Consider the following 19,098-nt stretch of genomic DNA (forward strand, 5'->3'; position numbering starts at 1 on the left):
CGAGCGCGCCGCCCCCGCCGCCTTTCCCCGGCCTTCGCGGCCCCGTCGCCGCCCCCTCGGCCCGCGCCCGGGCCTCGTAAGCCCGCTGCGGTCCTCTGGCAGAGGCCCGGAGGGGGCTAGGGCTGACTGAGTAGCTTGCCTGACTTGAGTCCAGGCAGCAGTCACTTTTGCGTGTGGCGCGTTGCGGGTCGCCAGAGGCTTGCTGGTGCGTGGCGCCGTTCGATCCGCGCCAGAGTGCGGTGAGGTGGAGCGGGCGGATACCGTCCTGCTTTTGTGTTTCTAACATTCCCACCCCTCGCCCCTGTTGCCGCGACTGAAACTGGGGCCAGTCGGGTCTTGCTGTGCTGCTTGTGGATTAACGAGACTGACTGAATGGTGTAAGGGTATACAGGGTACGTTTTATTCAGATGCTTCTGGAACGTCGAAATTCTCTTTGGAAAGAACCATCCCCTCTTTGGGCTTCAGGGGCCCATTGAGGCGCAATGATGAGAGGATGTGGTGGTCCACTCTGATGTCAATCTTGAGGGCTAGGTACGTCCCAACATCTCTTTTTACTTCTACTAATTATTATAATAGCTACCATTTGTCGAGTATTTATTGCATGCCAGGCATTGTACAAAGGAGCTTACATCCGTGGTGTCATTTTAATCTTCAAAAACAACCTTGTGAGGTAGGCACTATTAATATCCCCATCTTCCAGGTGAAGACGTGGAGACTGGCTTATAAGTAACTTGGGATCACGAGGCTGGGAAGGGGATTCAGGCCGTGGTTAATTACACCATTATGCGATTACACCTATTTAGAAGTCTGTCTTTCGGAAATTTGCCCAGTCTCAGTTTGAATTCATTTGCATTTTCTGCTGGTATAGCCTCTTTATTCATCTTTCAGTATATAAATACTACAAATTCATTCTGAAAAATAATCAGGAAGTTCACACAAGCGAAAATAATGAGAAAACCAGCTCCCTCCGTGTTAAATAAGCAGTTAACGTTTTGACATTATCCTATGCATCATGTCAGTAGATACATTATAGTGTAGTTTTACATTTGATGTATCCTGAAAATCTATTTAGTCGTTTATTCAACAAATATTTAATGAGCAGACACTGTTCCAGGTGCTGAGAATTCAGCAGTGAACAAAACAGTCTCTGCCTCACGTTAATAGTGGGAAAGATTGACAATAAACAATACACGTATTACTAGATAATAGATAATGTCCAGTAATGTGACAAGTTAATGGAAAAAAAATCAGAATAAAGGGATAAGAGTGATGTGGGCATGGCATTTTAGATGAGGTAGACAAGGAAGGCTTCTTAATTGAAAGAGCCCATAAGCAGAAACCTAATCATTAAATAAGGGAGGCAGCACGTGGATTTTCCCAGAGGGAAACTATTCTAGGAGAAGAGAAGCAGCAATTGCAGTGGCTCTGAGACAGGGACTGACTTGCTTGACTTGTTGGAGAAGAAGCAAGGAGACCAATGTGGCTGCAGCACAGCAAATTAGGGAAATAAGTTGGGAAACGGGCAGAAACCAGATCATGCATCATCTCATAAACCATGGTTGGACTTTGGATTTTGGGAGGATGTGGTAGAGTACCATGGAAGGGTTGAGAGCAAAGGAGTAATAAGATTTTTTAAATTTTTAACTGAAGGAAACTTTAATTTAGAGTTTAACAATTTGGAAAACTTATTTTGTCAAAGAGTGTGGATTTGGATTTCATGTATTTTAGAGCAGATTCTTTGCAGAGATGGCTCATGAAAGACTCCATGATGTGTGTATTGTGGGAGGTAATCAGATTTGTTTTGAAAGGATCACTCTGACAGCTGTGTCGAGAGTAGATGGTAGAACTGTTAAAACTACTCTTTAAAGCATAAATTGTCCTTTTACACAGCAGTCGTTCAACAGGTAGTTTATCAACATTGGTGTTTCACCTATGCATTACACCTCTGCAACCACTCACTATCTCCACAAAGATGAGATAGGGTCAGACACGCGAGGATTTATCTTAATGAATGTCTTTCTCACCTAAACTGAAGTTTTTGACACTGGTTCAGGCATATATCCAGATCTGGACGTCATGATTGTCAACAAATTGAGTATGAGTCATCAGTGTTGTACTATTGTGGAAAAAACAATCCCCACATAATCCTGGGATCTCTTCATTAAAAACATAGCATTCAAGCACCTGAAAATTACCCTGAGCTTCAATTGATGTTAGGCTCTCATTAGAATTCTAAGCCCCAATTTAGTTATTGTGCGTAAGAAAGATGTGCAGGAATTAAAATGCACAGTGAGAGGAAGGATAACACTGATTAACCCTTTTCTGGGGTTTTGTGTTCAGCAATGTAGTGGATAGTGGCATCAATTATAAGACCAGCTGAGGGAAAGTGAAACACCAGCTGCAGGAAGAAAAATTAAAAGTTCTGTTTTGGATTTGTGTTTTGCAGTCCCAGTAGAAATGATATATGTAAATTTAGAGCTCAGAGGAGAGACTAGTACCAAAGTTGTATAACTGTTAAAATTGTTTCTTTAGATATGTTCTTCTTTAGACAGGGCTTAAGGACAGACACTATGTCCATTCTTATTTGTAACTTCAGTACCCTTAAATATATACATAAAAAGAAGAAGAAGATACCTGCTTTCACTGGAGGTCCAAGCACCTGAACATGACTTAAAAGTAGGGTGACCTGGGATGGTTCAGTTAGTTGAGCACGGGACTCTTGAATTTGGCTCAGGACATGATCTCATGGTAATGGGATTGAGCCCCGCTTCGCTGAGCGTGGAGTCTGCTTAAGATTCTCCTCTCTCTCCCCCTGGTTCTCTTCCCAGCTCTCTCTCTCTCTCAAACACACACACAGAATAAAAGTTAAAAAAAAAAAAAAGTAGGGTGACCATAAGCCCCAATTTGCTTAAGACAGCCCTGATTTGTTCTTGTTGTTCCCTTGTAATTAGTAATATTGCCTCATTTTACTCTCAGAAGCGTCTCAGTTTGTACAATAAATTATATGGCCACTGTTTGTAGAAAGCCCTTCAGGATCTAGCGTCTTCCTATTTCTCTGTCAGCACTGCCCCATCTTATTCTTCATTTCCCAACCAGACAGAAGTACCTGCATTTCCCCTGTTACTTCCAGGCTTCCTTTGCCAAGGTTCTTCCACTTCAACCTAGACATCATTTCCTCAGGACCATGTTTCCTGACAGCCCCCCCTCTAAACTCTGGGTTAAATAGCCTTCTTGTGTTTTTTTGTTTTTTTTTTTAAGATTTTATTTATTTTTGAGAGACAGAGCACAAGTGGGCAAAGGGCAGAGAGCGAGAGAGACGCAGAATCTGAAGCAGGCTCCACCACCCAGGTGCCCCATGGGTTAAGGTAGCCTTTTGAACATGCTTCTAGAGTACTTTGTATTCAACTCGTTACAGCAGAGATAACCAAGTGCCTTCTTTGTCCCCTCACTCAACATGTCTGTAAAGGAACATGATAAAAACCTCATAAGACAGAAATTTAATAATACCAAGATCAGTTTATGTTGAAGTAATATTTTTGAAGATTGAACTTCAGGACGGATCGATATCACATTTTTGAAGCCCTTCCATTCTTAAATTTTTTAAAATGTTTATTTATTTTTGAGAGAGGGGGCATGAGCAGGCGAGGGACAGAGAGCAAGGGAAACAGAATCTGAAGCAGGCACCAGGCCCTGAGCTGTCAGCACAGAGCCCGACATGGGACTTGAACTCATGAACTATGAGATCCTGACCTGAGCCGAAGTCAGACACTCAACCAACTGAACCAGCCAAGTGCCCTGAAGCCCTTTCATTCTTAATGGAGGAGATTGGCTTTTGAACTTGAAATCCAAGAGGGAAAATTTTATCCTACTGCCAGGGTCTGTGATGTAGGTGCCATTGACCAAGTCCACGATATCCAAATAGCTCCTCTTCAACTGTTAAGCTGCTGTGTTTGGAATCAAGTGCAGTTTCTGAGCTTCCCTCTGTATGGAAAGGCTTGTCTACCATTTCTTATTATTCACTTGTCCTGAGTGCTGAAAGTCTTTATAAACTTTGTCTTGTCTAATACTTATTTTTCCTGTAACTGAAGTGGTTCTTTGCCGTTTGGTATACAAATAGATAAAACCAGAAAGTCTGAAAGTCTATGCCTTCTTGTGGGTTTCAACTTCCTCCCCTTTAAATTCTGAGGTATACCTAGTAAATGTAAGTTAGCCAGAGATTTAGGTCCTGGGACAGAGTCCTTTGCCAGTTACAGGGGTCCTTCGAGGCAAGGAATTTTCCATGACATACTTAGTAGAGAGGGTTTCACCCCACAGAAGACATGAACCTCAAAGATTATAGTTCTTAGCTCTCAGCTTTTGGAGTTCACATGCTGAGCTACTTTCATAGAAGCACAGACTCCCCTTTGGCCCAACTCAGGAGTGGTTCTAGCCTCCTCAGCCTCTGCTGCTGCTTCTTGCATTCAGCAGCATTGCCTTCCTCATTCTTACTCCCCTTACTCCTCCCTCCTTTTCTTTCTCTTTTTGTGACCACCCTAGTCAAAGGAGTTAAGGGATCAGTCCCTTTCTTTCCAGAAGGTTTCTAAACTGCTTATTTAACTTGATCTACCCCAATTATGACCAGCCTGCAGAGGTAAGGTTGAAGCACTTCTGCTAATTTATTTATAGAAATGTAAGGCTATGTAGTCCTTTCTCTGCATGGTAGACTGTCTGGGATGCTTCTGCATAAGTAAGAGGGTCCTAAAGATCCCAGAGATGAACAAGAGGGGAAAAAAAAAAATTCTCCTACAGGGCCCTGCTGCATCCTACTTTACAGATAAGGAAAAATAAGGCTCAGAAAGGTAAAAAAACAAAACAAAAAAACACTTGCCGAAAGTCATTTAGTCACAGGGTAGCACAGCCAGGATGAAAACCAGATCTGGCCAAATGTAGCTAATAAATGGCCCAAATGTAACTTAAAACTGAAGAGTTAGCAGATAGTCAGGATTTTCAAAATGCCATGGCCATTAAGCAAAGTGTTCGTGAATCTGGGCTTTTGCTTCCCACGTCTTCTGCCTCTTCCTCACCACACTGACTTCTGTTTGATCTATACAAAGTACAAAATATCTGTCTCATGAGTCACCAGGCTTTGGGTAGAATCCGAAAAGGTGAACTAGGAATATATTGCTGCTGAGTGACTTCTGTTGATCAGAAAAATTTTAACTACCAAATTTAACTACTACCCTTTACTACCTTCACCCTTTACTACCTTCAAGTATTTAAGCAAGCTTTTATCTTTCTGTGCCTTTTTTCTCCTCAGGTGTAAAATGAAAATTATGGTACCTAATTCATAAGAGTTTTGTAAGGATATGGCTATATAACTAAAATACCTAGTTCAGGGACTGGCTCAGTTAGTATAGTATACAACTCTTGATCCCAGGGTTGTGAGTTTGAGCCCCACGTTGGTTGTAGAGATTACTTAAAAATAAAAAAAAGAAATAGGGGCGCCTGGGTGGCTTAGTCAGTTAAGCGTCCGACTTTTGCTTAGGTCATGATCTCGCGGTTCGTGGGTTCGAGCCCTGCATCGGGCTCTGTGCTGACTGCCAGCTCAGAGCCTGGAGCCTATTTCCGAGTCTGTGGCTCCCTCTCTCTTTGACTCTGCCCTGCTCACGCTGTCTCTCTCTCTTTCTCTCCTAGAAATAAATAAAACATTAAAAAAAATTTAAAAATAAAAAAATAAAAGTGTAAAAATAAAATACCTAGTTCATGGCGAGAGTCAAATAAATTATAATTGTAATTCTAATTCTAGAAGGGCTCTACAGGATGACCCTGGGACTTGTTTAGAAGTTGAACTAGGCTAGGTTGGCCAATGCTCAACCTTAGACTTTTTTCATTATTTGAATCATATCTACCTGCTAGAAACCTGTAGGTTTCCAGAACACTAAGCAATTAAACGGAATTTCTTTTGCTGCTTGCTTCTTTAGCACCTTTCTATACATAATAAAGAGTGTAAATTATCTCATAGGTCACAAAATCAATACATAGTTTCAATCAAGGATGGATAATCCAGCTTTACCACTAGCTAGCACAGAACAAACTCGAGCTATATCCCATTTACTTAATGTAAATAGTGAACAGACTTATGCATTATGAGCAATTAACTATGAGACTGTTCCTTAGAGTAACAGAATGAGTACTTTACTATTATAATCAAGTAAAACTTATGATGAGGTTAATCTGATGCGTATTTAATGATATATGTTATTGTTATTGTGCTGCATGATAATTAGGCCTTAAATGTTAAACTGTTTCCATAAATGACTAATTGGTTGTTTTTACATAGTTTCAGTGTTTGTCTGCTCACCTTATTAATTTTCTAGAATCTGTAATCATGCCAAGGACAATAGTTTTCCCTGACTCTACTGTTGAATCATGTACTCACAGACACACAGAAACACATTTTCAAAATGAAACAGCAGGGTTCTCCTCCCAATTTGGTACTAGAAATAGCTATTGCTCAAGGCTTTCTATATATATTTTCTCATTTTGGTTCTTAAAAGCCCATTAAGAGAGGCGTTGTTACTCCCATTTTACTGATGCAGAAACTGATGCTCAGAGAGGGTAAGCAGGCTGCATAGTAGAGATTCAAACTTCAACCTCCAACTTGTAAGCACTACTTTTCACAACTTCAGAAGATAAGGTGATGGATCCCAACCAAGGTATATAAAGGTTTTTAAGAAGTGGTCTGGCTCCTGAAAAATACTGAATACATACTGAGCATATCCAAAGGGATAATGAACCCTCCTGAAAGAGGAGGGGTTAGTTAGTAATGGAAGAGTTGAAGCCTATGGAGTCTGACTTTCTGAGTGCCCATTCAAAGGAAAGAGTCTTGGCTAATGAATTTTATGCATAATCACCCTGTAACAGGCTACTGTATGGCCTAATGCCATCGAATATTTGAATTTTAGAACTAACCCGCCAATTCTAATTCCTGAAGAAAGAATTAGTATAGGGGCTAAACTTTAAGTGTTTCTCAAGATTTTTATCATTATTATCAGCCCTAAGGAGCCTTTTAAACACTTTTTCTCCTAATTGCTTCCTGCAATGAAGTTCTAATATTACAGATAGATGTCTGTTTATATATAAAAACATATTTATATACATATATATGGTACATAAAAAGGGTAAGATTTTTTTTTTTTTTGCTCCTCAAGAATAAGATTTTTTTTCTCTTCCATTGAGAGTGCAAACAATTATACATGAATAATAAAGCTTCCCATACAGGCTTACTTTCAGGTTCAGGATATGCTAGTACAGAGGATAGTATTTTTGTACGTATGACAATTATATTATTAGTTGTAATTGATAAATTTACATATGAGCTTGATTAGGGTAAACCTGTTCCTAAATATTGGGGCCATTCTCTGTATATGGAAAATTTGGGTTTCTAAGCCTGTAAAACAGCCTGAGAGGCCTTCTGACAGAAAGTCTACCAGTCTTCAACAAGTTAACTTACAAAACTTCTTACAAAACTTATTTGAAACTTCTAGAACATTCTTATGTGTTCATTCCTTTACTTTGTAAATATTACTTAGCACTATTCAAGGCCAAGGACTGCACCAGGACTAATAAAATGGTCTCTGTTCTCAAAAAGATGCTCATTGTCAAGTTGGGGAGACAGGCATAAAAATAATTGCAAGATAATACATGCTGTAACAGATGTGCTAGGTACACTAAGGGCTCCAAGAAGGGACTCACCAGTTGTAGGGAGAATTAAGGTGTAAGTCCCTGGGAAATGATGAGTTAAGTCTTGGAGAAGAGTGGGAAGGAAATTCCAAGCAGAAGGAACAAATTATTCAAAGACCACAAGCATGAAATAGGGTGGCCAATTTGGTCTATGTGACTGGAGTACAGAGAGCAGGAAAGGAGGGCCACTGTACCTGATATTATACGGGTTGACAGAGGTCAGACTGTAGTGGGCTATGCACTTTACTCAGAGGCCATGGAAAGTCAGTGAAGCATTTTGATTTGGGAAGTGGCATTATTCCATCTGGGTTTTAGACCTAAATCTCTCTGGCAGTGATGTGGACTGAAAAGTAGCAAAATGAAAGGCCAGGGGTTTTAGCAGTCCAAGTAAGAGATGATGAGGGCTTGAACTAGCATCATTAGAATAGGGATGAGGAAGAAGAAATGGAATGGATTTCAAGTGTTTAAAAAGTAATTAATTAGGGGGAGAAAAGTGAGCAGTAATAGAATTAAAGATGATTTTCAAATGTCCAGCGTGGTTGACTAGATGGATGGTGGTGCTGTTTACCAAGAAAGGAACCATCAGGCAAAGAGCAGACCTGAAGGGGACAGGGCAGGTTTTGTTCTGGATATGTCAAGTTGTAGGTGTCTGTAGGATATACAGGTGACCTTCGCTAGGCAGATTCAAAAGCTAAAGGAGAAGTCTAGGTCAGATAATACAGATTAGGGAGTTAGCACAAATTGCTGGAAATTTTGAAGCCAAAGGAGAGAATGAGATTGCCTGAGTTCATTGAATAGAAAAAGAGAAAAGAAAGGTAAAGAATAGAAATCTGGATGACAACAGGTAAGATACAGAGGAAGAGCCCACAGTCCAGAAAGTAGATTTAGGAGAAGTGGCAATAAAGATGGGAGGTTGGGGGTGGTCAGCAGAGCATTATTAAGACCCTGTAGGCCCTAAGTAACTGAAAACATGGTACTTCTTGTGTAATTTTAAATAAAAATATTGGGGTGCCTGTTTGGCTTAGTTGATAGAGCATGTGATTCTTTTATGTATGTATGTATGTGTTTATTTATTTATTTAATTTTTAGAGAGAGAGCGCATGAGCTGGGTAGAGGGGTGGAGAGGGGGAGAGATTGAGAATCCCAAGCATGCTTCATGCTCAGTGTGGAGCCTGACGTGGGGCTCCATCCTCTTACCCTGGGATCATGACCTGATCCAAAATCAAGAGTCAGACACTCAACTGACTAAGCCACCCAGGCATCCCAAGCATGCAATTCTTGATCTTAGGTTGTAAGTTGGAACCCCACATTGGGCATAGAGTTTCTTTAAAATTTTCAAATAAAAATATTGTAAGATAGAATGTATGTGTAAGGGGAGTCCAACAAAATTCTTATTTTTCCTGTGGTAACCTCTCTGCCTATATCTTCTTCATTATTATTTTGCTGCCCCTGAGTTGTTAGTGCCCTAAGTATGTGTTCATTCACCTACTCAGTAATCTAGCAATATAGCACTAAAGTACATCAAAGAAAATGAATTAGTCAACAGCGCCAAATACTACAGAGAAGTCAAAGAAAAAGGTTAGAAAATGTTCTTTGGGGGAAAAAAGTGTCAATTATACAAGCATATGGAAAGACAAATGTAACAGAATAAAATATACAGAAATAAGCCAAAATAAATACAGGAATTAGTGTATAATAAAGCAATGCTACTCAATAAATGGTGTGGACAATTGGATAACCATCTGGAAAAAATAAGTATCAGTGTGTACCTCATTTCAGGATAAACTCCAAATGGATTAAATATTTAAATAAAAATATAAAAGTTAAAAGCAGAAAATATGAGAAAATTCCTTTAGAATCTTGACACGGGGAAGGAAAATCTAATTATGACTGAAAATAAAAAAGGCATAAAAGCAGAGGTAATAATTTGACTATCCAAAGCTCAGTTTCTGCAGAACAAAATAACACCTTAATGTCAAAACATAAATGGGAAAATAGAAAAAAATGTTTGCAACTCATATCACAAAGAGCGAATCCTCCAGATATAAAGAAGTAGATAAGGAAGAGGTCAACCAGCAAGAGAAATATCAATGAAAGTTGTAAATTGGTAGTGGTTAAGAGTGTGGAGATTTTGAGGTCACCTACTTGCATCGGAATCCTAGCTCTGTCACTTACTAGCTCTGGGACCTTGGGTAAGTGGCTGATCCTTAATTTTCTCTTCCATAAAGTACAAATAATAATTGTAGTTCCTTCAGAGGGTTAAGTGAAATGAGGGTGACGCTGGTGACTCATGGTAAAAGAAGGAAAGACAGAAAAGATGGGTTCTAAATTTCTAGGATCTGGGAACCTTGAAGGAAAGAGAACCACTCAGCCCCATCTGTCTCTTTTTTCATTAAGGGCAGTTCTTTATGAAATCTCTACAAATGTCAGACACAGCTCTAGAAATAAGGACACGATGTAAATAAAACAGGCATGGTCCCCTGTTCTTAGTGTAGCTCACCTATGAGAGAGGCACCCAAAAATGCCCGAGGAAAACTATTACAAACAGATGAATACCACAGGAGGAAATTTACACTGTAAACCTGGTGGAGTTTGGGAGGTCAGGGAGGACTCTGTGAAGGAGGTAGCTGTTAAGCCAGTAACTGAAAGATGAGTAGGAGTTTAATAGGCAAATAGTAGGGAAGGAAGGGGAAGGAAGGGCTAAGGAAGTGTATTTGAGGCACAGAGAACTGCATAGTCTCTGGCAAGAAGGAAGGAAGCCGGTCCACTGTGGCCAAAGCTAGAGTAGGTACAGTGGGGGGAGATGAGGGTAGAGAAGAAGACAGGCTAGATTATTTAGGGCCTTAGGGGTCTTGGTAAAATTTTGAGCTTTATCCTGATAGCAGTGGGAAGTCACTGAATGGTTTTTAGCGGAAGAGTAACATGGTCAAATTTGCATGTTGAAAAGCTCATTCTGGCTACAGGGTGGAGAACCGTGTACAGATTAAAGAGAAGCAAGAGAGCAGCTATGGGGAGATAGAGGCAGTTGTGGTACTTTAGGCCACCAATGTACTCCTTAACCTACTTACTTTCCTAACATTATTTAGCAGAAGACAAAGCTTTTATTCTTACATAGTAGATGTGTAAGATGTATAGGAAATGTTGGTTCTTACTACTGTCTACAGTTAGAGGATAAAAGGTATAAGATTAATCCCCAGGAAGAATAAGTGGGTAGGAGAGAAGGATTTTCATTGAAAGCATAGATATGGGAGTCAGATTATTTCCTTTTTTTTTTTTGTAAATAGTTTATTGTCAAGCTGGTTTCCATATAACACCCAGTGCTCATCCCAAGAAGTGTCCTCCATGCCAATCACTCCCCTTCCCTTCTCCCCCACCCCATCAGCCCTCAATTTGTTCTCAGTATTCAAGAGTCTCTCATGGTTTGCCTCCCTCCCTCTCCCCAACTATTTTTCCCCTTCTTCTCCCCCATGGTCTTCCATTAAGTTCCTCCTAATCCACCTATACGTGCAAACATATGGTATCTGTCCTTCTCTGCCTGATTTATTTCGCTCAGCATAACACCCTCAAGTTCCATTCATGTTGCTACACATGGCCAGTTTTCATTCTTTCTCATTGCCATGTAGTATTCCATTGTATAGATAAACCATATCTTCTTGATCTATTCATCCGTTGAGGGACACTTAGGCTCTTTCCATGTTTTGGCTATTGTTGAGAGTGCTGCCGGGAACATTGGGGTACATGTACCCCTATGCATCAGCACTCCTGTATCCCTTGGGTAAATTCCTAGCAGTGCTATTGCTGGGTCATAGGGGAGTTCTACTGTCAATTTTTGAGGAACCTCCACACTGTTTTCCAGAGGGGCTGCACCAGTTTGTATTTCCACCAACAGTGTAGGAGGGTGCCTGTTTCTCCACGTCCTCGCCAGCATCTGTAGTGTCCTAATTTGTTCACTTTAGCCACTCTGACCAGCATGAGGAGGTATCTCAGTGTGGTTTTGATTTGTATTTCCCTGATGAGGAGAGATGCTGAGCATCGTTTCATGTGTCTGTTGGCCATCCGGATATCCTCTTTGGAGAAGTGTCAGTTCATGTTTTCTGCCCATTTCTTCGCTGGGTTGTTTGTTTTTCGGGTGTGGAGTTTGGTGAGTTCCTTATAGATTTTGGATACTAACCCTTTATCTGATATGTCATTTGCAACTATCTTTTCCCATTCTGTNAGCATGGTATAATCTCAATTCTTTATATTTATTGAGGGCTGCTTTATGTCCCAGTATGTGATCTATCTTGGGGAATGTGCCATGTGCACTTGAGAAGAAAGTGAATTCCATGGCCTCAGGATGTAGAGTTGTAAATATATCTTTCAACTCCATCTGGTCCAATGTGTCATTCAAGTCCATTGGTTCTTTAGTAATTTTCTGTCTAGTTGATCTATCCATCGCTGTAAGTGGAGTATTAAAGACCCCTGCTATTAGCACATTCTTGTCCTTAAGATTGTTTCTGTTTGTGATTGNCATTCAGTGTTATTATTGAAAAATATGGGCTTAGAGTCATTGTGTCCTTCATAGGATTCATGCTTGTGGTGGTGTCTCTGGTACCTTGTGTTCCTTGCAACATTTCCCTCATATAGTCCCCCTCAAGATTTCTTGTAGGTCTATTTTAGTGGTGACGAATTCTTTCAATATTTGTTTATTTGGGAAGACTTCTATCTCTCCTTCTATTCTGAATGACAGGCTTGCTGGATAGAGGATTCTTGGCTGCATATATTTTCTGTTCATCACATTGAAGATTTCCTGCCATTCCTTTCTGGCCTGCCAAGTTTCAGTAGATAGGTCTATAACCACTCTGATAGATTTCCCTTTGTATGTTAGGGCCCCCTTTTCCCTAGCTGCTTTCAGAATTTTCTCTTTGTCCTTATATTTTGCCAGTTTTACTTATGATATGTCGTGCAGAAGGTCGATCCTAGTTACATCTGAGGGGAGTTCATGTGCTTCTTGGATTTCAATGTCTGTTTCCTTCCCCAGATTGGGGAAGTTCTCTGCTATAATTTGTTCAAGGACTCTTTCTGCGCCTTTCCCTCTTTCTTCTCTTCTGGAATTCCTATGATACAGATATTGTTCCGTTCAATTGTATCACTCAGCTCTCGAACTCTCCTTTCGTGTTCCTGGATCAGTTTATCTCTCTTTTTCTCAGCTTCCCCTTTTTTCTATAGTTGAGATTATTTCCTATCTAGGTGGGAAGGAGGGAGGTGAAAAGGGTAAACAGTGACATCACAGCAGAGAGAAAAGGAGGCCACATTTCCCTAATGTGATGTTACTTTGGCATGTGGACTATCTTGCCTGTGCTTAGGCAGATAAAAATGTTGGGCAAAGATACTTTAAGGAGAGCTCTGTGCTTTTTAGTGGAAAATAGGCTGAGGAGTTTAGCTATTGCTGCTGCATGTTACGATTCTTTTCAACACTATTGAGTCATTACAAATGCCTAGAAAAAAAGTATCTAAATAAATAATTCTGAAATTGAACATGTGCATTACTAGCTGGTTTAATTTCAGAATAAGACAGTGACAGACAGTAGTAGCTTTACGAGACCTGCTTTTTTCCTCTTCCTACCATAAATAATTGAATAGGGTGGGAATATTCTGATGACCCAGCTACCTTATTTTGTCATGTATGTGTTGGCAAAGCAGAGTCCTACAAGATGGGAGTCCTTGAAATCCTTCTAAGAAATATGTTAAGTTTTGTGGGAGTTGTAGATGTGTCAGATAGTTTTTTATTTTTTAATGTATTTTTCTTTAAGTTTATGTATTTATTTTTGAGAGAGAGAGAGAGAGAGAGAGGAGGAGGTGGGGAATGACAGAGGATCCCAAGTGGGCCCTGCATTGACAACAACCCACATGGGGCTCTCTCACGAACAACCCACATGGGGCTCTCTCACAAACCATAAGGTCATGACCTGAGCCGAAAGCAGACATTTAAGTGAGCCACCCAGGCAATCCTCAAATAGCTTTTTAAATGCAGCCATAGAAGGCAAAGTCAGAACAAATTCTTGGAGCCAAAGGGGATTTCCACAGCTTCAGAGCCTGACAGTAGTTTGTATATGTGTAAATCTGCATGTCAAGGAATATCTTAGAAATACACTTTTGATTGTAAGGTGTTTCACAGACAGAGGATTAGTGTCCAAGAATATGGCCAAGAATACAGACTTCTATAATTCAATAAAATAAAAAAAGATTAACATGGGTGCCTGGCTGGCTTAGTCAATAGAGCATGTAGACTCATTCTCAGGGTTGTGAGTTCAAGCCTCACGTTGAGTATAGAGGTTACTTAAAAATAAAATCTATTTTAAATCAAAAGGACTAACAACCCCCCCCCCCCCAAAAAAAAGGGAAAAGTTAAAAGCAACCAAGAGAAAACCTGAGGATAAATTCAGTGTCTTTTCTGTTGAATATTTGATTCTTCTAGGGAGCAATACGGACTTTGTAGTATAGTCTGCACTTTTATTCTTCTTTTCCAGTACATGAGGGAGAAGTAGTAACCCGAATAAATCCTTGGAAAGTCTTCTTGGCATCATCTTATTCTGTGGAGACCATGACACTATACCTCTAAATGTATTCTTCTTTATCCTATTTTATAAATTTTAGAAAATAGACTTAAAATAGGACAGTATGTGACTGTTAAGAATGGCCCCTTTGGGCCAGTAATATGTACAGACTTAACATTTGTTTGCATTTGCTTATTTTACATTTATCTATGCCCACTTTTTTCAGAGGACGAAGTTAGTAACTTCAGCCACTGGGTGGCGCAAATTCACAAATCTGGTAAAAGTTTGTGCATTACAACCCATGGCTCACCCATTGCTACACTGTACCGCATGAAGGAAGGTTAGTTAGAAAAAAGGCTTTGGGAGCCTGAAATTTAACTATAGATATGGGTCCAAGTTCCCCAGGAATTCAGATTAAATGAAATTTCTGGTAATAGATGACTGGTAAGTCAGGTCATTAAATAAGGCAAAGAAAAAGAAAAAGAAGGAAAAAGAAAAGTGATAGAATAAGGAACAGAGAGAAAGATGAAGAGATAAAGAAATATGAGAGAAAAGAATATAAATTCAGACAGATGAATTCAAGTGTTAACCAGCAATTCCAGGATGGCCTCTCATTGGTCTGCATCTTCCTGGTAACCAAAAGCAGTTTTGATTGAAAATAAAGATTACTTCAAAAAATTTTTTAAAAATAAAGATTACCTCATTTTCTTCTAGAAAGTTATTCTACCCCCTCAGCTATCCATTTAGTGGTATGACGTTATCAACATATTTTGAGTGTCTGCTATGAACGTGGTGCTTTGTTGGATTCAAAATAATATAGACAAATTGACACAGCAACCACAGACTTTAAGCATAAGAACTAGACAGTATACATAAAAAGATAAATGGTAACTCAGGGCAGCATGAGGACCATCTTGTGAGCTACAGAAGTAGAATTGTTTCTGAGAGTGGAGGGGAGGAGTGACCATAAGATTGTTAACCTGTCCAGGGCAAAGAAAAAGGAGGTTTCCTACCTCCTAGTCATAAGAACATATAGCAACTCTTCCTTGGAAAATGGCTATTTCTAGACATAAACATAGGAAAAATGCTCAAGGTCAGAATCTGCTGTACACTGCTTAATAAAGCTATAAAATAAGGAGGGTGAGGATAGAGAATGATTAGAATAGAGCCCTCCTTAAGTCCCTCTCTAATTAGTAATTGAGAAAAGGAAGGATACTAAGGGCCTGGTCAAGGCCTTTCAGAGGTCCAGAGAGTCCTAGGTTGCTTTTGATTTTTGAGATCACAGGTATATAAATGAATCACAGGTTAAAAATGGAGAAGTGGGGTGCCTGGGTGGTCAGTCAGTTAAGCATCCAACTCCTGATATAGGCTCAGGTCATGATCTCACATTTGTGGGTTTGAGCGCATGTTGGGCTCTGCACTGACAGTGTGAGGCCTGCTTGGGATTCTCTCTCTCCCCTCTCCCACTGCCTCTCCCCACCCCCAAAATAGATTAACTTAAAAAAATTTTTTTAAATGAAGAAACAGCAAAACAGATAAAAATTGTTGTATATTGCAAGTCTTTATATTGAACAAATTTATGCTTTTAACACACAATTGCAACTATTAATATGTTTCAGCAATACCTTTAAAAGTTTAAATTGGAAGTTTCTGTGAATGTGCCTTCTTTGTCCTAAGCAATTATCCACCCTAATTGGTGGGCCTGTCAGAAAGTATTGGGGTGACTTAGGCCCTTTCAAAAAGGTGGAATGATTTCTAGCCTTCTCAATTTTAAGACTTTAAAAAAAGCACAACTTAATACTTGTGCCAGTTAGGGTGCCTGGCTGACTCAGTTGGTACAGCATATGATTCTTAACCTCGGAATTGTGGTGTAGAGATTTCTTTAAAAATAAAGAAGGAAAAATTTAGGGACACCTAGCTGGCTCAATCAGTAGAATATATAACTCTTGATCTTGGGTTCATGAGTTTGAGCCCCATTTGGGCATAGAGAATACTCAAAAAAAATCTAGGGACACCTGGGTGGCTTAGTCAGTTAAGTGTCTGACTTCAGCTCAGGTCATGATCTCACAGTTCCTGAGTTCGAGTCAACTGTTGACAGCTCAGAGCCTGGAGCCTGCTTTGGATTCTGTGTCTCCTTTTTCTGCCCCTCCCCTGCTCACACTCTATCTCTCTCTTTCAAAAATAAACAAAACCACTAACTCTTAAAAATAATAAGATAATAATAATATAAAACAAAAAATATTTGTGCTAACTGGAAACATACCAGTAATATATTAGTCCAAAAAGAGGGACAGGTTTAAAAAAATTTTTTGATGTTTATTTATTTGGGGGGGGAGGGGCAGAGAGAGAGGGAGACACAGAATCTGAAGCAGGCTCCAGGCTCTGAGCTGTCAACACAGAGCCCATTGTGGGGCTCGAACTCATGAACGGTGAGATCATGACCTTAGCTGAAGTCGGACACTTAACCAACTGAGCTACCCAGGTGCCCAAAAAGAAGGACAGTTTTAGAATGATGAAGAATATGATGTTATTTGTGAAACATGTCTTTTATATGTATGTGTATATATTTATAAATCTATAAAGAGACATATCAAAGTATCAACTGATTATCCCTGGGAGAGAGGATTAGGTATAATTTCTTGTTTTTTCTTTAATTCTTTATGCCATCCAGTATTTCCTAAAAATTATTATAATGAGAATATACTTTAATAATCGAGAAACCACGTGTGGTAACTTAATGAGAATGAATTTGCAATAAAAATTGTGCTGGCTTGGGGTGCCTGAGTGGCTTAGTTGGTTAAGCATCTGACTTCAGCTCAGGTCATAATCTCAGTTTGTGGGTTCGAGCCCCATGTCGGGCTCTGTGCTGACAGTTCAGAGCCTGGAGCTTGCTTTGGATTCTGTCTCCCTCTGATCCGACCCCATTCATGCTTTGTGTCTCAAAAATAAATAAACATTAAAAAAATTTTTTTTTAATTGTACTGACTTCTCACTTCCCAGAGAAATAATTGGCACTCCTTAGAAACAGTATTTTATTGAGTCTCTAACTGAGCCTCTAGTGGAGACAGGGAGAATGGTGCCTTGCTGTGAAAGGATCTGCAGACTAAAGTTCACATCCCAGTTTTGAATCCCTTCTGCCGTCTCCCCCATCTCTTAGTTTTTAAAGATCCCAACCGGTATATGGGATTCAAAACTGTTAACTAATTAGGGAGTCAGAATCCTCAGGAACCTTGTGTTGTTGGAGGAAACCAATTGTCCCCAAAGCAAAATAGACCATTTTGATTCCATCAGTGATTTTTTTTAAAGTTTATTTATTAGAGAGAGAGAGCAAGAGTTTGAGCAGTGGGAGGGGCAGAGAGAGGGAGAGAGAGAAAATCCCAAGCAGGCCCCAGCACAGAGCCTGGTATGGGGCTGATTAGGGTGAGATCATGACCTGAGCCAAAATCCAGAGTTGGACACTTAACCAACTGAGCCACTCAGGCGCCCTCCATCAGTGAATTTCTATAAAGAAAGTCAGTATAAATGTTACCCAATTATACTTTTGCAGAATAGTTAAGAAGGATAAAGTTTGCCACGGTTTTCATCTCCTGGGGAACCTCATGTTTCTGGGTTAAAGGATATTCTGCCATGAGTGGTCTGGGAAGGGTGGGGATGAAAGTAGGCGTCAGTCTTAGACCAAGAGCTTCTAAGTATAGAATGTTTTTTAATCATCCTCCCTGGTGGTCTTAGGAAAGAGCAAGCTTCCTGCACCCACCCCCCACCCCTGCCACCTCATGGTTAGACTGAGCCACATATGGCAGGATAAACTGGAGGTGATGTTGTGAATCAGTGGTGGGATGCAAATAATATACTCACTTATCCAAATGGCAGCCCCAGTGCTCTGTCCTCTCTACCTACTGTATTTGCAAAACTTCATCTTCCGTACTTTGTATCTGTTCTATCTCTTCCAGGATCACCTTGAATCTTAAATAACGGCTTAGGCAAGATATTTTCCCATGTTGTATTGTTTTGAGAATCACTTTTTTGGACAGTACTTGAAGTGAAAGAGAGAAGGGTACAATTTGTGTATGATTTTTACCAGAGAACTAAGAAAACAGAATTACTTAGAAATAGGTGCATTTCACCAAAATGAAATGGAATGGTTTCAAGACTCTTATAATAAAAGGAAAACAACAGTCTTATCCTTCCTAGTGTTCTTTTTTTTTTTTTTTTTTTAACCTTTTCCTTTTAAGATCAGCTAGTCCTGCTTTCTCACCAGACTTACTTGAGCAGGTCAGACTTTCTCAGAGCTATGCCTTTGTAAGAAAGATCATCGTAATTGTTTTGTTCTGGAACCCTTGTTCAAAATATACTCAGCTCGGGGTGCCTGGGTGGCTCAGTCGGTTGGGCATCCAACTTCAGCGCAGGTCATGATCTTGTGGTCTAGGAGTTCGAGCCCCACATTGGGCTCTGTGCTGACAGCTCAGAGCCTGGAGCCTGCTTCAGATTCTGTGTATGCTTTTCTCTCTGCCCCTTCCCCGCTCATACTCTGTCTCTCTCTTTCTCAAAAATAAATTAACTTTAAAAACAAAAACAAAATATACTCAGCTCACCATTACAGTGTAAGGTGTAATGTCAGTCTCCCTTGGAAAAGTTGTGGATTATCAGGAGACCGCATGTGTATCCTATTTGTATGCAGTCCCTAAGCCCCCTGGAGATGAGTTAGAAGGAGGATTTCTGGAATGCTCAGGGTCGTGTTCCCCTCACCAGTGTGTAGACAGCTACATGTAGTGGCAGAGGTTAAATCATAACCCTATGAACATCAGCCTGGGAACACAGGAACCCCCCACCCTAAGCTGGT

At 40.1% G+C, this 19,098-nt stretch overlaps 1 protein-coding gene across 1 annotated transcript in view; it reads left to right on the forward strand.

Annotated features, from left to right (window-relative positions):
* The first annotated feature begins 458 nt into the window (after positions 1-458).
* The window catches only part of ACACA (acetyl-CoA carboxylase alpha), a 270,686-nt gene continuing 252,046 nt past the window's right edge, over positions 459-19,098 (forward strand). The window contains exon 1 of the mRNA XM_077745585.1: positions 459-531. The gene's annotated coding sequence lies outside the window, so the exon portion shown is untranslated. The remainder of the gene's footprint in view (positions 532-19,098) is intronic.

The sequence above is a fragment of the Crocuta crocuta genome, unplaced genomic scaffold, assembly GCF_008692635.1.
Source record: "Crocuta crocuta isolate KB4526 unplaced genomic scaffold, BGI_CrCroc_1.0 scaffold333, whole genome shotgun sequence".
Taxonomy (NCBI): Eukaryota; Metazoa; Chordata; class Mammalia; order Carnivora; family Hyaenidae; genus Crocuta; species Crocuta crocuta.